The sequence below is a fragment of the Accipiter gentilis genome, chromosome 23 (assembly GCF_929443795.1).
Source record: "Accipiter gentilis chromosome 23, bAccGen1.1, whole genome shotgun sequence".
Taxonomy (NCBI): Eukaryota; Metazoa; Chordata; class Aves; order Accipitriformes; family Accipitridae; genus Astur; species Astur gentilis.
In genome coordinates, this window is record NC_064902.1 from 2,721,709 (window position 1) to 2,748,479 (window position 26,771).

General features: G+C 36.2%; 1 protein-coding gene across 4 annotated transcripts in view; it reads right to left on the minus strand.

Moving 5' to 3' along the window:
* Positions 1 to 18,760, minus strand: part of PPARG (peroxisome proliferator activated receptor gamma) — a 60,587-nt gene extending 41,827 nt beyond the window's left edge. The window contains exon 1 of one of the 4 annotated variants that reach the window (XM_049826783.1): positions 18,528 to 18,760. The gene's annotated coding sequence lies outside the window, so the exon portion shown is untranslated. The other 3 variants (XM_049826784.1, XM_049826786.1, XM_049826785.1) reach the window with 3 other exon arrangements.
* Between the last annotated feature and the right edge of the window lie 8,011 nt (positions 18,761 to 26,771).

Consider the following 26,771-nt stretch of genomic DNA (forward strand, 5'->3'; position numbering starts at 1 on the left):
CTGGAAAGTGTTATTTTGAATAATTACATGCAACTGTATTTCTTTCATCTAAATATGCATGTCATTTTCATATACAAACCACAAATTATATACTGGAATTTTGCCCATATACCATGGGATGCTTGATAACTTGATTGGTTTATTTTTAAATCAGTTATTCATCTTCAATTTGGACAGAATACCAATACTTAACCTTGCAATAAATTATGTTGTCATACCCCATTCTTTTAAGGAGATTCATTTTCTAGGCAAGCAAGTTTAGTGTGAGGAACTAAAAGTTATTGCTGTGACTTTTTGTAACCCCTCAAGCAGGCTTGTGAACAGCTAAATATCATGTGGCTCTGATATATACTAAGGATAAGTTACTGTGACTTCTACTCTTCTAATTTTTTTTAATTGCTAAACAAAAATCAATAGTTTGCAAATTTCTGTATGTTGAACTTGAAGCATGACCACAAGACAGACGGTCAATCTCTTCAAATATTCAGTTGCATTTAAAAGGAAACATATTAAAATACTATTGAGATTATTAAAAAAAAAAATTCTTAAGGGACATCTGGGTTACATCCAGTGCAATGTACTGTAATATAGAGCTGAATAAGGATAAGACACTTGCATTCATGGTCCATGCAAAACTCCCACTGAAACTGTTTGAACCACCTCTAATCCAAAAGATCAGAAGGGGTCTTCAGCAGCAGACAGCTTCCTACGTCCTATATTTCCTGTCCTTTGTGTAACAAGGTGTGAATGCCTGTTTTAAACCTTATTACTATACTCTGTAGAAAATAAGAAATTATTTTGCAGCAGCTTAGCTGACCCTTCGCCAACAGTAATATACTTGGTTTAGAGGCATATGATAAGGATGAAAATAAGGACAAGTATAATCTATTTCCATTACACGTATCTAAACTGGGAGATCTTGGGAATTCAGAACCTGGTTTTGATCTCTAACCTTCACTTTCTACTATCACTGTATCATCACAAAATAGGTTAAACACCAAACTATTTGAAAAGCAGAAACTGGTTTTCATTGGGTTACAAGAAGACAGTATTCACCTCATAGCTTTATATAGGCGCACCTTTCCAATGTAAAGGATGGGCTTGTAAATACATGTGTCATACTACGTAAAACTACTACAATTAGAGAATGGTCTCCCCTGTATTTTGAGAATTCCTAAATTGTTTCTGATGTAAACTGGTATTGGTCTTGGTTCATTGTTTGGAACTATGGAATATTTTGTACAACTCTACATAATACGCTCACTGAATCAGACAGGATAATTTGGCGTCAAACACTAGTTCCTTTAAAACTGACTGTAAAATTTCTATCAGTTTACTTAATTTACCTTTTGTGGGATGACGACAATGGCATGTGGTTTTGAACAGGAATTCTGCACCTCCTGGTCAATATCTGAACATAACATAGCCACAATCTCTGCCAACACGAACATACATACCATAATAAGCAGGCTCTCAAATTGAACCTCCTCCTTCCTCAGACATTCTGAGGAAATAATTTGTCTATAATCCTAGGTTAGGGAAAAGAGTAGAAACTATTGATACTGAGATCACAATAATATATAAGCTGATCAATAAATAGCTTCCTCACAAGGTTTACATCTCAATGAAAGCAGAAAAATTTGCCAATTCCATTATGTTTGTCAGATACAAAGCCCCCAGATTATCAATGGGTTATGTACTGTCAATTGTAGAGCTCAACTGGGTCTTTTATGTTGCCAGTTGTATCTTTATTTTACTATTTGTTCTCGGATGTTAAAAACACTATTGGAAGCAGTTCAAAAATACATTGTTGGAAAATTGTTAAAGCCCTAGTCATACAATGTCATTTTGAAGCTCCCTGGGAATTTAGATTTGCACAGCTTATTAGGATATGACCTTTCCCTTGATTTTTTTATTTTAAGATCAACTTAACATGAGATTTCCCCAGTGGGAGTTGCTGTGTTTCCTTCACAGATAAGGAAAAGAGCAATGGCAACTCCGTATAGAGACAACTTTCATACGTTTCTACAGTACAGACAAGTTTGTGGTCTTGACAGACATCCAATGCATTCCTAGAGGTTGAGAGGAAAATCATGCGGTACGTTAACTAAAAAAAACCCCAGGAACATAACAAAGGTATTTCCCTGAATCTTTCACCCTTTCCCCCCCCCCCCCCAAATGTCATTTGAGATTAAGCTTTGAGGAATTTTACGGCCTACGGACTCCTTGTATTCAGAGGATCAGGGTAGCACTGGCTGTGAGATAATGGCTTGTTTCTGGAACACATTCATATTCCTTTGGGTGAACAATTACTACCTTTACAGCACTCTTTTTTGTTCTCCATGATACAAATCTTGTCTCACAAATTCACACAATTCAGCATTTCCATGCTTCTTATACTAGCATAATTTTTCTGGGGTCTCATGAAACTGATCTAAAAGCAGGAGGCTGAAAAATCAGTTCTCAAAAATTTTCCTATGTGGCAGGTATTCAAAACGGCCAACAAGAATAGTATCTCAAGTTCCTCGGTGGTCAGCGAGTGAGGTTCCTCTAGAGGCTGATTCAGAATGGCTAAAGTAGTCTCTTGCTCTAAATTACTCTGCAGAGAAGAGATCTCTCTCTTTGTAATATGGGATGATTACCATCTACCAATAACAGTGTTTAAGTACTTATATATAGTAAACATTTTTTAATAGTTTAAGTCAGGTATGTTTAACATTTCTCGGCACTTATATCTCTATGTCAATGAAGCCCACAGAGACAATTAGTTAAATTATTAGAAGCTGAATAATGTTGCTTATATTTTAAAATTTTCAAATGGTCAAGATTGCAAAACCTAACAACTTTTAATAAGTGATTATGCAGGAGAGAGTAATTTTCTCACTGAAAGAAAGATCAGTGGGTCAATAAGGAGATTGCTAAAAGAATTAAATATTTTGCTCTTTGGATGTTCGGGGTAAAAGTTTTACGCATTAAGCCTTTGCTATGCAAACAACATTTTTGTTCAACTACAGATACAAAAGAAGACAAGAAACTGGTGATGAAATAGGATAAATTACTTTTTAAAAAACTTTTCATATAAGTAGTCTGCTGACTTAGTACTTTGGGTAGGCATTGTGCATATAATGTTCTTATAACGATGCCACTTTATAATATAAAGTAATGCGGTATAATATAAATTCATCATGATCATATTTGAATGTCATAGCAATGACAAGTCCAACAAAACCATACAAAGATTCAAATGATTCCCCAAACAACTTCAGCCATCTTTATGAGTTTCGTTGGTCTGCAGTTCTCATAGTAGTGATGCACATTGTCTGCTGTAATTTGGCTGTGCAAACAAAATGTAGTCCTTTAAATTTTCCTGCAACAGCTGTTAACAGGGGGATGTCCCCAATAGTTAAATTTGCATTTCCAGAAACAGCCTTTCCCCTTTCAATGACTGACGAGAGATACAGGTTTACTGCTCTAACAACCAAGTAGCAGACAGCCTTAAAACTAATTTAGATTATAGGCAGACTGTAGGAGTTAATTTGCAATTGATCCGAGGCTAATCTGTCTCTCTTGGGTAAGTACAAAGTCATTATCTACATCGCTGGTTAAAGACCTCTATGAAACTTATGTATCTAACGAAGGAGTAAACAAATCCAAACTGATATGATTTACTGCGTATCGCTGTAGAGTACTCTGATGTCATATATACTTAACTTTTCTGCAAAGAAATTACCAAGATTCCAGAAAAATGCTAATAATATAGAAGGAAAAAATGACAAGGTGAATACTACAGACTTACGGGAAGAAATCTGTTGGCTAAAGTAATTTCTAATAGAAGAGTGTATCAGCAGGCGTGTTTGAAAAGTGATTCAACAGAAATTGTGTATCTTTTTCTACTCTGGTGACATAGACTCTCAATGCAGATGCATAGTGTAAGCACTAAAAGTTTATTTACAGAGGGCAGGACTGAACATTGCATGTGAACACATTCAGACCATGATAAAGAGCTTTGTCTCCCATTAGTAATTTAAAGAATTGTGATTTGGTACTCCCAACACACCTATAATTGAATTCCTCAGTCATAAAATCACTGGTGCCAAACAAGTTCTGATATCTTTTATCAAGCCTCTTTTTTCTTGTCATTTGTTAACATATTTCTTATGAAGCTTTTCTTCTTTTTATAGATACATTTGCTTTAGTTATAAATTAACCCTGGAATTTACTCTCCCAGGGGCCACAAACTGCTTTTTTATTATCTTGAAAAAGTTTCAGGCTATATGAATTTATGATTTGGAACAATTTTGAATAACAGTTGGTGGTTCAAGTACAGAGAAATGGAAATTGCAAAAGATTGACAAAGTAATTAAGAATAAACTGAACATGTTTAGATGCTTTTCTGTGCCTTCTGCTCTGGAAGCCATGATTAATTTACCAAAAGGGAACATATTTGCCTGTGGGATTTCTGGTGCTTCCGGTTCCTCGTAGTAATATTAACTGAGATACAGCCTCATTCTGAAAGGTCTTTCTAAGAAGTTCCATATTTCAGTGGCTCCTGAAAATGGCCAGCACATCCCAAAGCTATGCAGAATACTTTAAAATTTAGACTCAAGTGCAATTTGAACCATATTATAAAAACATTAATATTTAACAGATTGATTCATATAATGACCATTAGAAGACTAATTTTTCATTTGATAAATGTAATCCTAAAGCAACAAGGCTTATAACATTCTCTGTTTCTAATTGTGTGTCTTTGTTGGTCTCTTTCTTTTCATAGCTTTGGAAAACTTTGGCTTGTTTCAGCCAGAAGTGACTACAATGTAGAGGATTTTTAAGAAAATATGCCTAAATTGTTGTTAATGTCACCACTGAAAGAGCAAGAGTTTGAGCTCACCCTGTAATAAATACCAGAAAATCCAAATGAAAAATTCCTAAAAAACTTATCTATGGGAAACTAACTTAATTGGTTCTACTTTTCAAAGACCAATTTGTATAAGGACAGAATAATACTTTTTAACAGCCAGGATAATACACACAGTATTCCCTTTATTTGTCCTTCTGTGCTACTCTTATCTCCATTAGAAATCATTTAAGTTTGAAAAAGTTTATTTGATTTGACATAAACACACCAGACACCTATTTCTTATGGTTTAATTCATTTTTTAGCTAAGATTTTCCAAGGTGGAGCAATTTGAAAAATTATGCCTTCAAGATTCAGAAAACAGGAAAAGATCATATGGAACTTTGCATTTCTGGATTACTCTTCCTGATCTAGTTTAGATTGGCTGCGGTTGTGCTGCTGGTACACCACATGTAACAAGGTGCTGACTTAATCCAGTGTGGGATGGGTTAAAAATTACACTGGTTTGGAATAACACAAAGGATTGAGGTGTATTTTTCCTGTATAAATAATTTTCATGCAGTGCTTTCCCCCATCTCTAGTTTCCCATTTTCAAGACAATGTCCTTCTTGCAAAAACAGAACTTCCTTCTCTTTGTGCTGTTTCTGAGATTGCCAGTCAGTTATTTGAAGTTAAAATATTGAAATTTTCATGTTACATTGTACTTTGTGTCTCTAATTTGTCCTATTTTTATTAGTAAGTTAGTGCCCCATCCTCTTGAAAAATGTTGTAACTTACTCTGTTTCTTCTTGAATGCTTCATCTATTTAATTACCTATAGTAGGTTCTTGCTGTATCTTTGTTAAGTCTTAACAAAACATGGTATTTTCTGCTTCTTTAATTCAATCAATAGTGACACAGCTGAAAGGATTGTAACAGTCAAGATATTTATCAATTTTTACAACAGAAATGAGGTTTAAAATAGTGGCCGCATTGTCAAATATTTTAGCTCTCAAATCTTCAAGTCTTAAAATACATCTTCATCTGCTTAGATTTTACAACTCTGTGCTTTTTATTTCGTTAAAAAAAATTTTAAAAATCCATTACTTATTTGTTGACACTAGTTGGGGAAAATCAGTCAGTCAGTCTGATTTGGCCCTAATATTCATCTGTAATCCCATTCAAATCAATGAGATGGTGAGCATAAAGGTCAGATTGCATTGACTACCCTGAAGGATCAGAACCATAAAGTTATACACAAGTAAAACTACCTACTCTCACACCTTGTGTACACATTTCATAACTTTGTTTGCACTGTGTACTTTCACTTGAACCAAAAGGAATTTTCAGAGCAAACAAATTGTAATATATTCTTTAAAGGTGAGTTACAATGTTAGTTATCTATAGTTCTTAGAGCAGAGTAGGACAGTAAAAATTTCAAAATATTTTTCATATTTTTCAGAGTAATGTCTATATCATATTCAAGTATTTTACTAACATCTGCTCAGGACAGATGTTTAAATAGAGAGAGAATTTTGCCATCATGCAACACAAGCTCTGATAACAACTTGATCCTTCACCAGGGGTTAGAAAAAAATCTTAGGAGTATTTTTAAAGATTTTGGACTTTGTCATATGTCCTTTTATTTATTTAAATGACAGCCAAATGGACAAACAACATAGACTAAAATGACTTATATAGATATTTCTTTTCATAAAATGCCAACCATCTACAGCGTCTACTTTGCCAGATATACAACTTCCATTTCTTTCCTGTGTGCTATAAGCTTTCAAAATTCCAAAGATCTCCAAGTTATAAGTTATTAATTTTTTTAATTAAAAAAATCTATCAATGGAACATTAAGCACAGCTCACCTTGGTCCATAGGCAGGAAGAAATTTAAAAGGAAATTATAACAAACCTGAGAGGCATTTAAACTAACTCAGTTTCAGCTATACTAATAAACTAAAGAGTACCAGAGCTCTCACTCTGGCCATATTTGTTCCACTCACATTATGAAACTCTCTTAGTCATCAAAACTTGGTGGCAATACCTAAATGGCCTGTTGCAAATGGTCCATGGCCCATGATAACTCCCAAAGTATTTCTGGAAAGTGTTTGGATGGCTCTTAGTTGGCTGAGCTAAAACTGGATAAGGGACAATTCTAAGAATGTAACCATTTAACAATCCAGTTCCTGAGCCTGTGCCCAAGTTACAGGACTTTTTAATTTATTAGTACAGACCTAGCCTCTGAGTTCAATTAGACTACCCCGAGACTAGGGAATATAATTGCTTTGGGTTTTTGTTTTGGTTTTCCTCAAATTCACTGGGTTATTTTATTTTGTATCAGCTTTTTTTCCTAAATGTGGTCCCACTTTCTGCCTGCAAGCTGGCAATACAATGCTAGCAGGTAGTCTTAGCTTTCAGGAAGGGGAAGCATGCAACTCTGAAGACGTTCAGCATCAGTGTGAATGTGAATAAGACTCTATAACTCTCATAAATCTCACCGAACATGCATTTCCTTTGTACACCATTTTATTGAGAGCTAACATAAAATGTACTGAACTATTTTTCCCAAACTCGCACTTTATTTCAGTGAAATATTGTATCTGTGCAAAAAGAAACTGCAGAAATGGAAAACTCTAAGATACAAGTTAAATCCTTGATACTCATAAAAACAAAGCAAGTAAGATTATCAAATTCCTGTAATTGACATCTAACAGAGGTATCTACCTATCTGTCTTCATGTCACGTGAAAACAGAAGACATATTTTGCTGCTTCAGAAGTCCACAATATAAAAATGGCAATATCATAGCAAACTGGAAACTGCTTACTATTTGTCTCACCTCCTGCTCTGAGAACAGCTAAGAACATACTGGATACAATAGGCACCTCAAAATCACCCCTAACTTCTACGAGCTAAAATAATCCACATGCCCTATGATTGTAGAAGAAAACTGACTATTCTTCAGATGGACTGTACAGCATCAAAGGGCATAAGGGAGCCTGTTATAAATAATGGCTCATAGAAGATGAAGGGAAGAAAATCCTATGGGGTCTGTTGGTATCTCTTCCCAATGCAACATTCATCTCTACAGTAGAATTCCAATTTTTTTTTCTCCAATTAATTTCAGAAATTCTTATTCAGAAGATGCTTTCTTTGAGGGGCTATACAACAGTTTATATGAATACTGGAATCAGAAAGCAGTGCTATTTAGTATTTAGCCTACACTGTCTTTATTTAATTTCCATATTCATAGCTAAATGAGCACTCTATCATTCTTACCATTTTGAACGCCAAAGAATTCCTTTCTCCCACAGAGTAACTGCCAGGTATAATTACTACATTCATTAGCCCTTCCTGGAGTAATTATCAGGAAAGTGACAACCGTATCTGCATCAATTTCTTCTTCCTCCTTGCTTTTTTTCTGCTTTCCTTCCAGGACAACTAGAGTTTCTCTCTACTTTGTATCTCCCCCTTACACTGGGTGTCTCACCTTATTCACCTCAAACCTTTTCCTCCTTTTATTCTAAATGGAGATAAGGGGAGGAAAGAGAAAGATGGACCTACTGTCTCTCATTGTTTTCATGTCTACCAATTTGTTGTGGTTTGGTTTTGTTTATTTTTAATTTAAATCAATTCATTCTGACACTATTATGAGATTCATAGTACAGTTATTTCACCAGTGACAACAAAAGAATTACCCTCCTGTCTAAGGGTCAAGCTTCAGCAGAAATTTAAAATTGCCACATGCTGTATAACATTGTGCTGTGCCTTCCTGTTAGTGGATGGGGGAGGAGACAGGAATCTGTTGCACAGCCTGCGTCAGAGAATGTAGTCACACTACAGTATATCAAATTTAGTGTATGTACAAGTTATTGTTATTCTAAACTTACCTCAGACTTCAGCAATATTCACTGCCTGTTCTCCTGTCCTTAGTGACAGGAAAGCTGTCACTTGTTGTTAGCATATCAGACAGTTCCTGTTCTCAAAGGAGTAATAAATAAGGCTAGATTTAAAAAACAGAACAAACTTGGGCAGAAGAAGAACAATGAGTAGGAATGCCAAAATACAGTGAAAGACCACGTTATGGCATTGTCAGCATATCTTACACCAAGAAAAGCTGAAAATCTCATAAGAGACCAGAGAGAAGAATTCAAAATCAAGAAGGTTCCAACAATAAACTTTAAACTTTGAGAAAGAAACTCAAACATCTGTGTTTTTAAAGAATTTTCCTGCTTTTTAAGATCTTCTTTGTGAAATATAAAAAGGGCTAAATAAATAGTCTTAGCCAATCTTCCCACTGCCTTCCTTTGAAATTTCCTTTAATTAACTAATTAATTAATTAATTCCCTTTCCTGATACTCATTATGGACAGCATTTTCACTTTTTCCCAACTCTCTTTTCTGCTGGGCCTCCAAAGTCCCGCACTGGCCTAGATCCCTGCCTTAATCCACCACTGCAATTAATCTAATCATACTGAACACCAGAACCCTCTATTAAGACTAGAGATATTCTAGCTGTTTCACAGTATTTTAAAGCCAGAGCCTATCTTAACGTTGCACATTACTCCACCTATTCTGCACAAATTTTGTTTTATGGATATTTTTCTTTGTAAAGAAGCAGAACTGTTGATAATATTTTTATCTTTTAAAAACAGAATTGATAAAATATACAGAAAGCAGTTTTCTTTTGATCTCTCTCCTACTCAAAATTGGCACCCTGGTGACCCAAAAGAATGGAAAGAAATGCACATGACTTCCACATCCTCAGTATTACATCATGAAGGATGAAACAGCATATTCTGTACAACTCAGAGTGCTGCTGTACTGTATGTAACTCTCTTCTTGCATAAAAAAATGCCTTTCTTAACAAAACTGTGACTCATTAAAAACTTGACAGATACCATATTCCAATGCACAGAACAATGAAAACAATGACAGACCATGAGACGCAGACTCATTTCATAATGGGATCCGTTACTGTGAACTATGACATTAGCATGCTAACTTGTTTTTTTAGATAAATTAAAACATAAAGGTTTGTTTGCAGGAAAATATATATTTAATATTCTATTTTTGGATTAAGATTTTCATTGCCAAAAATTTTCAAGAAGGCATGTCTACAAGAAAACATCTTTGTTGGAGGAAAAATGGGTTCTTGATACTGAAGGGTTTTCCAGTACTTCTTCAAGTACTATCAAGAATTGCTGCCTATGCCAACTGTGCTGTAATAACTATTTCTTAATAAATTAATAATCCTGGTCTAAGAAAATGTCTTTACCTATGTCAGAAAGTAACTTGCATAACCTGATGTTTTATCCTATCTAGCCTGTGTAAAACCTAAACCAGTGTGATGATTTCAAGTGTATATTTAACACAAAGTATTGGGGTATTGGATTACTGTAAAAAAAACCCAAACAAGATATTGTGAACATAATAAATATCCGCCGCACCCAAATTAACTGGGTAAAGTTAGCCAGCCTGATCACGAGGCAGACCCAAAGAACGAGTCTTTGGGCAGTGCCCAAAGGAAACTGTGTAAGAAACCCTCTTGGGTCTCTTATTCATCATGCCATAATGTTCTTCTCTGCATCACAAAAACAATTAACCAGTTCAAGACAATTGGCAAGCTCACATCATAGCTAATACTCCAAGAAGCTTGCAGAACAGAACCAAGATAAACTGGCAAGCTAATCGTGGAAAGCAAGCATGGAATTTGCTTGCAATAGCATTTCTTATGTGCGAACATCCAAATAACTTGGGGAAAAAAAAAGAAAAAAAAAAGAGCAACCTAGGAACTACTAATTAAACTTCCATAGGATTTTTTAAAATTATTTTGCATTGCCTTGATAATAATGAAAAATACTTTGAAACTAGTGTTAAAAACCTGAACCTTTCAAAGTAATTCTTCAATGTTTGCTTATTTCCTATTTTAAATTCAGATTCAGGACAAGTCATAATAAACTTTTGTAATATTAATTTTGAAACTTATTTTGTAGTTAATTATAACAACCCATACTTAGCTGAGATCTTTACTAAATAACCTATTCCAGGCCAATTCAGCAATTCTGGCAACAGCTGTAATGAAAATGGAAAAAAAAATAATCCAGAAAAATAAAACTTTTTAATGGTGCTTATTTCATTCAGACAACTAATTTAATGTGAAATCCCTTCGCTGTTTCATCTTGTTTATCATCTCAAACCATCTTCAGCAACAGCTGGAAATTCTGAAAGTGAAAGCATATTTGCAGAACTTTTGTTTCCACATTCTTTAATCATGTTCTAGGCAAACCCCAAAAAACTACACCTTTATATGAGTGTCTTGCAATATGCAGTCATTTGTCAAACTCTTTTTATGTCAACAATAACTATGGGATATTTAAATAAATAAAACACTAGCCTGCTTTTCTTAATATTTCTAATCATTTTTAAAAATCAACTACGCTAACATGCCTTGGTGTACAAATAAGGCATCTCAGATATGCAGCCTAAGTGCAAATGATGGCTTCCAGGAGTGATGGTAGAGAAGAAATACAGTAAAATCATCACAGAACTTTAGTGACTCAACAAAGTAAATCCATCCACTATCAGTGGTTAACTTCAGCAGAATCGGAGGAACAGCTACATCACTAGGTCAGTGCAAGAACTTTGTTTCAGCCATACTACAGGCTAGAAAGCAAATAGATAAAATAATTTTTCCTTGTCCTGGAGGGAATAAGAACCTCAGCCTGTGGCATCTTCAAAATTTCTCATGATTCCATTAAATATGGTACTGAATAAGGTTAGAGAATACAGATAAAATTCTGTGTAAATAAAACAACCTTTTGGCCTCACATACTTCTGCGCTTGCTTATCTATAGATTTCTTTGGGTGTAACTGAAAATAAAATTTGGCTTTGTTTTTTTTTTAACATTCTTAGGTAGGATTAAAAATCAATTTAGCAATATACCACTTAATAATGTGCTTTTATTAAGCTAAAAACTGAGATTCAGCATAAAATTTTGTAGCTGAAATACCACTGTAGGGGACAGTGAACAGTAACTCCAAGTAAAACATATTCAAGATGAAAGGATAAACTCTTCAGTTTTATTTACTGTAGACATAAAAAGTCAGTACCTAAACCTATCATGAGGAAGTATGTACGTTATGAAAGGCAGTAAATAGAAGTGGCCGCATTTTTCCACAAGACCCCATATTAGATAGCACCACAAAGCACCAGGTCTAGGTAGTAAAACCTGTTTTTCTGACCACCCCTACTAGAAGATCTTGGTGTGAGTGTTAAAGCCTGTAATTAACATTTTTCTTTTCATAGTTCCTTTTTTTAGTGTAACTCTTTTGGTAGTCTGACATATGTTTCAAACCACCATGGTTGAGAACTTATTTCACAGCAATATTAAAATATTCCCCTAGCATAAATACTGAAAATGTACATCATTCTATTTGTATATAGACAGCAACCTGAGTTCAAAGCCTCTCAAACTTCAAAATTGCTGCTACACAACCAAGAATAGTTATAGCACTTACACAACATCTCTGTTCAATAAATCTAAACAAACACCCAAGTACTATGGACTTATAACATAATATTATAACATAAAATCCTATTTTATGCAATGCAGCATAATCACATATTGTGTAAAAAGTTTAAGACAAGATCGTAATTCTGGGCAGGGCTACTTTGTGCAAATATGAAATTCTCTGAAAAGTAACTTGCTTAAACTCAGTGGAAAAACACACGACGCAATAAGAAAACTTCCGTCACTCCCACTTATTCAATATGCCTATTCAATGACAGCTAAAAGTGTTTCTATGAAAATAACATATTTAGAATTTTATACATACATACAGGTAAGTTAGAGGAATCGAAGCTGGAGGTCTCCTATAAAAAAAGTATAGGACCCTGGCAAAAGGGAATCTAAAATATGTCACAGTGAGATTTGTGATAAAGAGGAAAGACATAAGTCCCCATGGAGCTCAAGAAATTCCAATAACCCGTAAAACAGCACAAAGTATAATAATTTCCTCCCATAATAGCTGTTATAAGACCCAGACTAGAACTCATGTCTAATTTGAAGGTCTAGAATAAACTAATACCAACTGCAATGTCTGTATCAAAATGTTAGTATTTCATTTAGAGTTAAAATACATTAAGAAATTGATCACACAAATTCCAGAATAAAAGGCAGATAAATATACTACTCCTGTTACACTGGCATTTCTTAAAAAATTTAAAGACAAATATGTAGGACTTTTGCTATAATACATATTCATGGTTATTTAATTTCAGGCATTTAGTCTCACTGAGCAAACAGCAATTCATTTAGAGTTGGACCCTGTATTTTCAGTACACTAAAACCACAGATTGACTTTAATAGTAATTGCATGGAAGCAAGCTGTGTACAGGACAAAATTTCTAACACTGCATGTAGACTGCAAACCTGACCCTACGGAAACAGCAGAACCGCCACTGACCTGAATGAAGCTGGGATTTTTTTTCTAGACTATGCATCTTCCAATAAACCAACATCATCTTTTTTTGATATGGTGGAATGTTCTGTATATTTGTCTGTTGGGATATTTTCCAATATTTATTATACTGTGTTATCAGATACTATATATAGCCTTTGAACATTACTAAGATAAGTAGGAAGTCATTCCGTAACATAGGGTTAATACGTTACCTACACACACATATCCCCTACAAATATGTACATAACCATACATGTATGCTCATCTTAGCAGTCATCAAGCATACTTGAACATACATACACAAAGCTACGTAAGCTTTGTGTTTTTTAAATTGCTAATTATCAACCAGCGGAGTAGACTTTGGGATTCATAGACTTGAATTCATAGACTTTGTCCTGAATGTGCAGACTGCATGGCATGGAGGTGATCTGCTTAGTCATGAGGGAAGGGGATGGCTTATGCAAGTCCACAAAGCATCACCTGCTAGTTGATTCCAGAAATTCACAACCCAGTTTTTGAGGTAGTTACTTCTCTTCCCCTTTCTAAGCAGGACATTTTTTCTATTTGCAGTGCAATCTAGTGAAACTGCAAAGTTAAAAACGGCTGTATTTAGAGAATAGGGTGGTCCTTATAAGTTGAGGGGTTTTTTTTGCTGTAAATTTGGGGATTTGTTGTCACACATATACCTAACTTTTTTGTATTTGTCATGATGCAGATTAGAATCTATTACCATTGTAAGAATCTATTATTGTTGTAAGCATAAATCAGAGCACTGAAATTTTAAGTTTAAATTTTTGCATCAATCTTACTACTACATTGTGTCTCCATTGTAAATTTGTAACTATTTGCATCCTCATGTCACAGATCATATAGTATTAAGGATAGGGACAATCTTTTTGTTTGAGTGAGTAACAAGATGGCCCCAATCTTGACTAGGCTGCTAGGTGCTACTGCAACACAGGTAATTAGAAACATCTATATAGTTCACGTATCATGAATTTTAATTGGAGAATGATGTAATTGCTTAGTTCAATTCTATAGGAGAGGACAAACAGGCCAAATAATATCATGAAAGGTGTGGGTGGAGTGGGAGAAAAATGTGAGCCTCATCAAATTGACTTAAGTTCTGTGAAAGTTTTCAGATATGAAGACTGCAGACTAGGCCTTGCTTCTTTTTTTTTTTTCTTCCCCCAAATTAAAAAAATAAAAGCCTACAAAAGATTTCGTTTTATATTTGCCCTGTGGTGTGAGAAGAGCTGACATCTTTGTAGCAACAGGCAAAAGAGTAGTCCATGTTGCAGTAGAAGACCTGATACTGAAGTAGAAACTTTTTCCTATGGTTGCCACATGTATTTTCTCCTTCGTATCTCCTTATACCTGCAACATCTGAAAGTATCCCAAGCCCCACTCACCACAAGTGCTAGTACAACTAGGGTGACAACTTGCCTAGCACCTGCATTTTCTACATACTTTGTTGCTGGAACCTGAAAGAAAGCACAACTGAAAAAAGACAGACTATCCTTCATTAAAAAAAAAAAAGCAGGGGTGTGTGGGGGGAACAGACAAAAGAAATGTAAGAGGTTTATCATTTAATGTAGGAATTAATTTACATTTCATATTCCTGGGAATCTGAAGACAAATGTTATGGCTCTTTCATTGTTCATTCTGCCTTGGAAAGGCCTCTACGGAGGGGGGGGGGGGGGGGGGGGGAAAGGAGGCAAGGGGAAGATTTTTTCCAAGTACTCTGTAACAGTTAAATGAAATCCTTGAGAACTGACCTGTTAATGGGAAACCTCAACTTCTGTTTGTGGCATGGGTATGTAGGAGTTGAGTATAACAATGTTCTCTTGCATTGGATTATTTCTAACTTTTTCTTTTGTTAGTTCACAAAAAGTTAACTGACACACAAAGAATATTTGGTATGAAGTACCTGAAAAATAGATCCCTGCTGTTAAAAAAATATACATAATTATGGAAATACAGTGTGGAATAATTAGCACTCATCATCTAATATCATGTTAAATTAAATAAGTCTATCAGTGATTAAAAAATGAAACTAGTAGCAATAACTAATGGAAAGTATTGTATCCATGACTTCAAAAGAACTTAGCATGGAGAATTTATAATTGTATTTTAATTTCTCTTGAGTAACTGCACTGGAAACTGTTTCACTGCATGCCAGAGGAGAATACAGAAATATTCCTTGTGACAAAAGCTAGTAAAAGAAAATCAAATTCTGAATATCAAATATGTGCAACTAGAAATTCACAATTAGGCTACAAAAAATGGCTAGTAAGTATATTCAACATCATTCTAAACAGATTATATGTAAAAAAAAAAAAAAAAAAAAAAGAAAAAAAAAGAGGGCCTCAGCAATCAAGGTAAAAAAAACCTAAGTATACTTTTCATTATTTAGTCCAGCTTTGTACAAGACAGAGGTTTTGTTCTACTTTTAAACTTTTCCTTGTTTTTACAATATAACTTTTTGCAAAATTCATTTTATTAGCCATTGCTATAAGTAGAAAATTATACTGACAGTAATGGAAGCTGGGCCTAAATTTATTTTATTGACTTTGAAATGGACTTATGGTTATTTAAAAATTTCAGAGAAGAGACAGATTTAGAAGCAGTGCTGATAGTGGATGTTTTTATCAGTATCACAAGGAAGGCTAAAAGGCATAGCTTCAATATTCTTCAATTAAATTCTAATACTTTGCCACCTCAGGTTTTTTTGTGATAATTTATGATATGAAATATAAATTTATATCAGCAGAAATTTTGTAATGGAAGTTTCATTGAATGCTGATGTTTAATAAATTATATTATCCAAGAATTTGACATTGAGACATTTCTAAGAAATACATACTATCTTAAGGCTGTTACAGATATATAATTCTGAACCACTAAGTTAATGAGATATTTTACAAAACTGATGCCTAAGAATGTTCAAATTCAAAAGCTGCCCCTGTAAAAGTATCTTTAAATGATATTTCTGATTGGTTATCATTCGAAGTCCATGCCAACTACTTTTTTCAACTCTCTCTCCCCTTGACAAGTCCATGCTTATATTGTACCACATGCCTTAACACACTGCTAAGGGTGATTTCTTATAATCTCATAATTAGATCTCTAAGCAATTTTTGCAGCAGGTTTTTTTTTTTTGTGACATCCAAAGAGAATAATGATGTCAAACACATGTCTTCATGCAACAAATTCTGATATTAATGGAAGGACAATATATGAAATTTCTTTTCAAAGGAGAGCACCGAGTGTCATATGTCATAGTTACTTGGTGTATACTGGGAATTTTTAGTTAACTAGTAACAAATCATAGTAACCTTTTAAAAGGTAAATTACTGATTAAATCATGGACTAATTGGTACCAGAAATTTTTTTTGAATACTTATTTTAAAATGGAACATTACAATCATGTTCCACAGCAAAAGCTTGCTCAGAGATAGAGCAGCAAGTCACAAATACGAGGCTAGCCCGCAACCCTAGTTATTTCAAGGATAATTATAATTGATCCTCCCAATTCAAGGGAACCTAGACTCCACAGTACACGAAGAAACTGATAATTTCCTGAGCTTTTCATCAGAATAAATACCACTCTTACATCACTGATATTAATAAATACATCACTGTTAAGTCAGCATTGTATTGTCGTGTGTACACAGTGCCACAAAGTTACAACACCACAGGAACTTGCACTCTCCAGTTGTAGAATACCCTAGAGAGAAATGACACCAGGAAGATTACAAAACGCTCCTGCAAACCTGAGGCATGCCATCAAGACACTGTATATTTCAACACAGCATCTCAGTTGTTGCAGGCTGAGAAAGGCTCCCCGACTTTCTGCGGTTGAGAAATTTAACAAAAAAAAAAAAAAAAAAATCTGTTCATTCATTAAGTGAATCGGCCAGGTGAGCACCAACACTTCCCTGTCCGCTCCTTTCCCCTAGCGCAAGTACGAATGGACGCCCTGCGGTCTACCCCTTGCAACCACCGGATACATCTCCTCCAGGGGAGGAGGTCACCCCCTCACGCACGTTACTCTCCTTAGCATCCTCCTCTCGGAGGGACCGGAGCTAACCCACATGAGTCACCGTTCCCCTGCCCTCCTCCTCCCCGGCCCCTGCTGCCCCGAATACAGCACCATGGACACAGCGCCCACGCTCTCCGCCGGCCGGCCGGCTCCGGGCCGCAGCCCGGCGCACCTGGAGCCCTCCCGAGGGGGTCCTCCCCGCCGCCCGGCTCCCTCCCGCCTCTCCTCCCCGCCCGGCCGCCGAGCAGCCTCATCCCCTCTCCCCGCCCACACAGCCCCCACGGGCACCGGCAGCCCGTCCCGGCAGACCTTCTCCCCTCAGGGCCGTGCCTCCTACTCCCTGAACGCTCCCGCTTCTCCCCTCCGCTCCGGGAACAGCCCTCTAACCCCCCCCCCCCCCCCACACACACACACTCCGCTCCCGCGGACCCACTTTCCTTCCCCGCCACCCCGAGCATCCCCGGCACCGCGGCCTCCCCCCCTCCCCGCCCCGGCCCGGGGCTCAGCCCTCGCCCCATCCCGGGGCGCAGCTCCCGACCGCGCACGCTTCCCCTCACCCCCAGCAAGCTCCTCCGAGCCCTCGCCGGCCCCTCTCCCCACAGAGGCGCCCCACACAACCCCCCAGTCTCCCTCAGCCCGCGGCTCTCCTCACGCCTCCGCCGCCCCCCCCTCACCTCGGGGGAAGGTCCCCCGCAGCCCCGCACCGACCTGGCGCTGTCAAGTCTCAGCGGGAGAAACTGTTCCCTTCTAGTGGGATAAACTCGCCCCCCCCCCGGCTCGGGCCCGTCCTACCGAGCAGGCACCGCCTTCCCCCGGGCCGGGCGCCGCCTCCCCGCCGGCCCACACGGCCGGCGCTGAGGGGCGAGCCGCCGGCGGGAGCGAGGGGGGCTCGGGGCTGCCGCGCGGTGCGGGGGGCTCGCGCCGCGGCCGCGGGCGGGCTGTGGGGACGGGGGGGGGGGGCGGGGCGGGGCCGCTGAGCGGCGGGAGCCCCGGCGGAGGTACGGGGGTAACGCGCCGGGAGGGACGGGGGGGAAGAGGTGGACGCGGAGGGGGAACGGGTCAGGGAGGAGGAGGAGGCGCTGCTTCTCCTTCCTTTCCCCTTTAGAGCCCGTCCCTTCGCCCCAGGCCGTTCCCTCCGGGTCCGTGCCCCTTGAGCGAAATCACGAGCGTGTACCTGAGGGCTGACCGCGGGCCCCGGAGTGGATCTGGAATTTGATCTCTGCTCTCTGTAATCTCCTGTGACTGAAAATTCAGCTTTTCCGGCTGCTAACTGCTTTCTCTTTTGCGTTCCCATTCTCCAGCTAACTCCTCTCTGCGCTGCGTGTAGTTGGGTTGGTCACCTCACGCCAGTTTGTATCCTACTGTGACAGGAGTAAAGGCTTTTCTGAAAAGATTCTTAGCAGTAACTGAGGTAAATGAAATTCTTTTTCCCCTCACTTGTTTTAGCTACAGATTATCTCTCCCCCTATTTCCCCCCCCCCCGCCCAGGAATGCAGAGAGAAATGGTATAGGCTATGTTCGGTAAGTCTCAAGGGAGAGCAAGTTCAAACAAGCATGTCACCTCCTTCTATTTCACCCTCCGATTCTTTTAAAAAGAAGTTAGTTGTGAAAAAAAAGTCATAAGATCAACAGGCTTTTGAGACTCATCTTGTAAGTCAAGATGCCCCAGGATACAACAGTTTATCTTTAAAAACTCTCGATCTCTTGGACATCATTAGAAGATTCAGAGGGTCCTAAATTTGCCTCATTACAGTTCTTAGTCATCAAACATTTTGAAAGAGAGCTTTCATTTGCTTTATTATTTGTATACTGAGGGCAATTTATAGATCAGAGTTGAATACGTCAAAATACCTGGTCTACTTATAGATACTAACATCGCCTACAGCTTTTTGTTTATGAGAGCAGTCTTTCTGTCTGTAGAGGCTTGAAGCCTTGTGTTAATTTTTATAAGAATTATCTGTCTATTTGTATAGGCTTGAAGTAAGTGTTACTTCTGCCTTGACATATCAAGGAATTTTTTTCAATTTATGCTTTTCCCTCCATCTGAATTTTTTAGCCCTAGAAATGTGAAAATCTTTTGTTCGTAATGTTTTTGTTGTTGTTGTTTTCTTCTTCTGTTTTTTTTTTTGTTTTGTTTTGTTTTGTTTTTTTGGTTTTTGGGTTTTTTTAACATACTGCAGTAATATCTGTTCTGTAATACCCTGACTCAAAATTAGGAGCCAGGTACTGAAAACAAGTAAAACAAAACCTCAGAATTACCTCAAGATGCCATGGATGAATGAACAGGCATATGTGGGTAAAATGATCTAACAGAGGCTTAAATACCTAAATTATTAATATTTCTAACCATTTTACAGCAATATCTCAGGTAAAGTTTCCATAGAAAGGTAAAAGAAGAAGGATCTTAGCTGGACACCTCCACAGAGTTCTGATTTAGCTCCGCTGAGAACAGAAACAACGCTGTTCTCTGTGCAAACTGCTGGAGAATATACCCGTTTAGTTTATGTGTCTGAATAATAGAGGAGCCCTCCCAAAAATCTAGGCTTTAACATGCAAATTTTTTAAAACTCCACGAAATGGGGAGTGTTCCAAAAATTGGCAGGTATTAATGAACATCTGATAGTGACTATAAACTCATACTTTGAGCCTAGACTTTTAATAAGTTCATAAGTAAAGCAGAAATACAAAGCATAGTTTAGATTTTAATTAAATTGCATGGACTAAATAGGCATGTCTAACTCAGTCCAGAGAAATCTGCCAGAGTTTTCAGAGACGTATTACAAATACCATATAATTTTATTTCTGTTTTTAGCATTGTATTCTTTCAGCAAGTTCATCCTTTGAACAGAACTCATAAAATATAAAGCAGAAACAGTAATAATGACATATGTACAAATTACTTAGGTTTTGTAAATATACATTTTAACAGATTGAGATAGGAAAGGGAAAAAAATTGCTCAGTCTGATTTCCTACTTAACATAGATTTTTAGGCAGTATTTGGTCCCTCATTAAATGTTTCTTTTAAAAACACAGCTAATCTTAGTTTTAAGAATCATGAGATAAAGAACCCATACATTTTCTTTGGTAGTTAAAAATACGCCTTATAATTTGAACTGATCTGTTTTTCTTTATCAACAAAGACTGGGTTTTTTCACACATGGAACATAGCCAATCATTTTCATATTGGTAAAGAAATAAAATAGGCTACAAATTTATTATCTATTCTATAATTAATTCTAGAGTTTCTTTATACAGTAATGAAATGGTCATAATAAATAAATTATCCATTTCTCATACAACTTTTGTTTGCATTATTTGACTTCACAATTTTTGATTATGTGGACTTTCTCCCCTGCTTATCGGAGAGAATTCCTAAGTTTGGCTGGGGCCTTTAAGCATTATGAAATAAGTATGAAACTCTAGGCTCAGGCCTTCCTGAATCATGGACAATTCTTCCCTAAGTTCAAAGGGAAGCAGAAAAGGGCCTCTCAACATCAGTTCTAGTTCTAAAATTAGATGATAACTTGTCTTCACAAAAGATCAATTACACTTTGTTTTTCTTATTGGATATAAAAGCGTTAGTTAGTTCTTTTAATGTAAAAGAATTGCGTTTTATATTACTTTTAATCATTCAGGTTTTCATGGTAAGCCTTTGGCAGAGTTTGATGTGTCTGAAAAAAAAAATCTTATTTCTGCATACGCTTATTACTAAGTGTATATTATTAATTTCAGTTATTAAGAAAATTTGAAGTGGATTAAATTGAATCATATGGCAAAAATAGTCCCATTGAAATAAGAAAGAGTATATTGTGGAACCTTAAGATGGGTAAGGGTATTATTGTGGACCAAATAACCACCCTTAGACATTTTTATTTCTCTTTTCTATCTTAATCAACAAATTTTTGTGCAACAGGTTCTGAGGTATGCCAGGTAGGGTTTTATGGTTTGATCCGAGGTTAGAACAATGAATGTATTAAAGAGACTGTGTCTATGATACTGTGATTTTTAGGATTGCCTTGAAAAGGGTAGAAATCTTATAAGAATATAGAGGTGAAAGATTTATACCTCTTCCTCTCTTTGCAAATATACTAGTTCCAACTTTTACTTAATTATTTTGATGTTTCCATTGTGTCTGTGCTTTAAGTCTCTAGGTGCATTACAGAAGTTTAAAATCACAAATCACACACTGTCCCATCTCAGTATTCTGGATAGAATGAAAAATTATCTAGCCAAACTTTTAACATCTAGAGGGCAATCTCATACACTAGCAGTGTGACTATAAATCTAGCAGTCAGAAGAACAAGTTCTGATTGTGGAAATTGCATTGGTTTAAAGTGGTGGAGTTTACATAAGCTAAAAAACTATTGTATTGCTGCCTTTTTTAAAGTTACCCTGTGTACTTTCTCTTGGGTTATGTGACTTTTTAAATTTATCTATCTGGTGTTCTTTTATTGATAACAAGAACTTTGTCTTAGCGTATCTTTTCTGTCTTTATTGGCAGGTTTTGGTCTGGGAAGGTATGTTTGTAAAAAGTATTTCTTAATATTTCACCACAGTCCTATCTTCAATTTTCGCATTCTATATATATACACACTTTTACTTGAAGGAAATCAGAAGTTTCAACTGCTATCAGTGGCATTTTATACGCATATATGGTAAAACCTATAGTATAAACTGCGTTTCTTTAAGTGATAGTAGAAGACTATCCCTTGGTATGATTCCAAACTCTTTGGAGATCGCACTCCAGTATTGTTATACTGCATTTTTAGCATGCTGTGCCTTGGATCCAGAAAAAGTAATAGGACTAGGCATAATGCAGATTTTTCATAGATAACTGTAGAGCGGGTCAAAACAAGAACCCTTTAAACTAAAAATTATCCTCCTTTTCCTGAACTTTGAGGCTTAGATAAAAAGAGAACAAAATCCAAATCATGCCTGCTTTAAATCCAGTAAAGCCAAGATCACACCAGGCTGCCTACCTCTAATTATAATGTTTTTTTCATGATCTTTGGTCTCTCCCCAACTCTTGACTTCTCTGATTTAATTCTCTCTTGAAGAGAATAACTTTCTTTCTAGGATTATCTGGTTCTTCTGTAATTGGATATTACCTTCATGTTCTAGTCCCATTCTGATCAAATGGGTCCAAAATGCATATCATGCATAGATAGCAGGCGAAAGAATATATAGGAATAAAGAGCTCAAGCATATACTGCTATCCATCAGATTTGTTAATCCATCAGAAATTAATTTCTGAAGGAATCATTTTAAAGCAACCAAAAGCGTATGGTCGTTTGGAGTCTCATTTAAAAACAGTTTATCCTAATTTCTTGGGTGATTAAGTTAAGACAGATTTATGAAAATAACTTACTCAACTTCAGAAGTTCAGATTTCTACAACTGTACATGCTTAGACATCTTAAATTAGTAGCTGATGCAACCAAGACTTAGAGTTGTGCTAATATAAGATGGGAAGGAGGTGGCTAGTTTTGTGGTTAAAGCATGGGACTAGCTGCTGAGAGGTCTAGGTTCTATTCTTGGTTGTGTCACTGTGACTTCCTGTGGGTCACTCTCTAAGTCACTTAGCTGTGCCTCATTTTACTCATATATAAAATGGAAATAATACTTACATTGCTAAAGCACTGTCAGACTGAAGTCATTAGTGTTTATACAGTTATTTTATGCTCATAAAAGGACTTTGTGTATAACTATCAGCAGGTCAAAACCTATATTCCTAATGTAATTCCTTTCATGTCATTTGCTACATCTTTCTCTCATAGTGGTTCATTGATTCCAGTAAAGGCTAAAAACTCAAAAGTGCAACTTAAAGCATCTAGAGAACTTTGCTTCCAGGTTCCAATTAAACATTTGTTCATGAAGAGGATTGAGTTTTCCTTGTAAGAGTGTGAGAAAGGTAGTTTTGTGGTATTTAGTGCCTCATAGTTGTTAAAAAAGAATTAATTCCCCCCCTCCCATTGTTTCTTTTGGAGGATTGTGTGAAGATCTCTTGGTACTTCCATTTCCTATAACCTTTGTCCTGTTTTATAGTTTTTATACATTGTTGTGATGGAATTAATTTGAAATACTATTTTTAAAATCCCTGCTTTTTACATATTTTACACTAATCTCCAGGGTGCTCCAGATAGATGTAGGAAATACTGTCGGTCAACTAAATGATGATTCTGTAGAAAAACAGTATACACTGCAGCTACTAAATCCCAGTGAAAGTCATGGAATCAAGAGCATCTCCTGGTATACTGCCTAGCCTTAAGGATTAGTTTCTCAGCACAGTGGCACAGATCTTACCTTCGTGTTAACACAACTTTTATTTCTACTGCAGAGGGAAACTCTGGAGGGTTTTAAACCAAGGAGATTGGTGTGTCTTTCAAATGTCTGGTAAATTATGTTTATATATTTAGATACTTATAAAGATTTTAAACATTTTGTAAATGTAAATGTTTCTTTAGGACAGGTATAGATAGTAAAGACTGAAAGAGAATTAGGTAGCATTCATACTATCCTATAGATTTAATTATGTTAACTGAAATACCTTCATCAGTCTTTAGAGCAAATGGGTCGCATGGGTTTCAACAGCAAGACCAAAGACTAAAGCAGTTTCTTGTTTGTCTGCATAATTGATATATATTATTATAACGCTAAACATCCTAAAATTATGTCATTTTAGTAATGTTATTTCTGAAAGAATCACCAGGAGGAGTGGCATAGCAATAAAATGGAAACATCCTTTTCTTACATCTCACAAATGTATTGCAGAGGCTTCTTTTTCCATGGAAGTTGTGACAACTGAGGTATACTCCAACAAAATGCTCATAAAACTCTGACTTCTAACTTTTACACATGGATTCACAGGCAGTAGCGTGAGACTGCTGACAGCAGCATAGTGAAAAAGTACATAAATATTTGTAGTATTAGGGCATAATATTTTTCAAATGTTGTTTTGTGTAAATGTACACAGATGCTAAACTCAAAGGCCTCAGATGACAGTTTCTACTGCATAAACAATATCTGCTTACTCTGTGATTAAATCTTCATCATAAAAATGTGCTGCCAACATGCACGGAATTTTGCTGGGCAGAGGAGGAGTAACTGATCCTTACTGATAGTTGAATTTTGTTTTGCAGAAGTACAAGAAAATAAAATATGGTCAGGCAATACAGCTCGAAATAGCTATTATATTAAAGTCATCATGTTTCATTCATGCAAAGAGTTCCATCGGTTTGTCAGCTGCGTTTCTGAACTGAGTCTTGTTAATCTTTTAAATAAATCATTATTTTCATTTAAGATCTTCAGACTCGTAAAAAATAAAGTTAATAACTGGTTTTTAGCCTGTGCTAACTGTTAGAGGATGCCAGGTAACTTTAGCAGTGAATCAGGGGCTATTTTGGGAGAAAAATATTACAATAATTTGCAGGAAATAACCTTTTTGTTCCAAAACAGCTGTCATTGAACACTATTATATCTACAACAATTAAAATTATCTTTGGTAACTTTTAGTATTTGGCATTGCTCCATTATTGTTCAGTTAAATATTTTTCAAGTATGTTAGGACTTCTGCCCACTGTGTGCTTGAAACCCTTCATTATCAATACAGAAGCTCTCTCATTTTTGTCATATTGTAGTCTCTCATGGCAGGACATGTGATATCTTCTCTGAAGATTCTTTGCCATTTTATAGAATGGCAACAGGACTTCTACTGAGCACTGATGACTCAACATTTGCAGTATAGAATTTGCTTTTTAATATGAAGTGTTGAATGCCAAAAAAAAAAAAAATTCATAAAAAAGAACATACTAGCTAACATATAAAGTGAATTAGGAAACGTGCGAACATCCTGGTGAATTTAAATAGCTGGTTGGATCAGAAATGGAGGAAAAATAACATTGGGTCAGGAACAAAACACAAAGCAGCCAGAAACCTTGTATTTCTAATTTAGGATATAAATACTCACTGCTAAAAAATTCTTTGTTACAAAATGTAATTGATTAAAAAAAGGCAGTTTTAGGGGGTGTTGGTGGTTGATGGCTTTAATATGTTTCAAATACTAATTAAAAATATTTCCACAGTGCTGAGGCTTTTTATTCACTCAGATTGTAACTAGTTGATATGCAGCTAACATTTTTTGTTAATTGTTTTTTGAGAATTAAATCTTTATTATTTGTATTGTAATAGCACTTGTGATTCCTGTCTATGGGTTTGACTCCTCAGTATTAGCAGAGCAGAACTGAAAAAATATGCTCTTCAAAAAGTCTATCATACGTATGTAAAATATGATAATGTTTTATTAGTAGCACATGTACATACTATGTTATATTTACTTGTATTTGCATCAATATAAGTTAATATAGAAGCGTCCCTTCAATGTGACATGTATCAGATGCTATCAAACTCATTTTTCTACATAAGATTTTACTCTGTGAACTTTATTAGTATTTTCCTACCCTGTGTGTTGTTGTGTTAGCAAAAAATGCAATCTTGGGAATATATAGAGGCCATTGTGTTGTTTTCTGCTATTTGAGTTTTATATATACTAATAAATAATAAAATGTAGAAGTTTAGTACACTGTGGACTAGAACCCAGCAACCCACTGTTCTTTTAGTGAACTAAGGTAAATTTAACTGAACTCTCCTACTTTCATTTGAAAATTTCTGACATTTGGGCCGCATCACCCCTTTATGTGTTTATTTGTCTCTGTGGACCTTTCGTTATACTGTGTACAGTTCTTTGGTCCAGCAGTTGAACCTGAAGTAGTACTAGGTTACCAAAATATAAAAAAAAGGGGTAGAATGGTAGGACAGAAAATCTGATTAAATTGGGAATTTATAATTGAAATTTATTTTGTATTTCATTTATTCCAACTCAAATACTCTTAGTTACAAAGTCTCCACATATAAAAAGTAATTTGTGTTGGGTGGAATTAGACCCTTTGCTGATTTGTTTGCTCTAAATAGGCATTATAGGTAATTCAACTTATAAATCACTGAAAACCTAAATTTTTAAAGAATAATATATAATAACATACAGATGAAAAGTGTATCAAAAAGCAGGATTTTCTTATCACAGCCCCTCTTCTTAGACTACAACAGTACAAACTGGGTCACAATTGAAGTTACATTTTCAGTAACAGCTGGTTTTCCATAATTTGTTTTTTTCAATAATCATTTACACCTGCTTCAGATGAACACAGAGTGAGGAAAATATAATTTTAAATGTGAGTGAAAAAATTTTACAGCTTCTTCTTCCAGATAGACCACAAAAGTTTCAGCGCACTGGGGAATAGCTCTGATAATTTCATTCCTAGAAATAGATGGGTTACTACAGCAAATATGGAAGCTGCAACAAAAAAGCTTTCTGGGAAAAAATGGCCTGTTTGTAGACTGGACAGTTTTGTTCTTCAAGGAC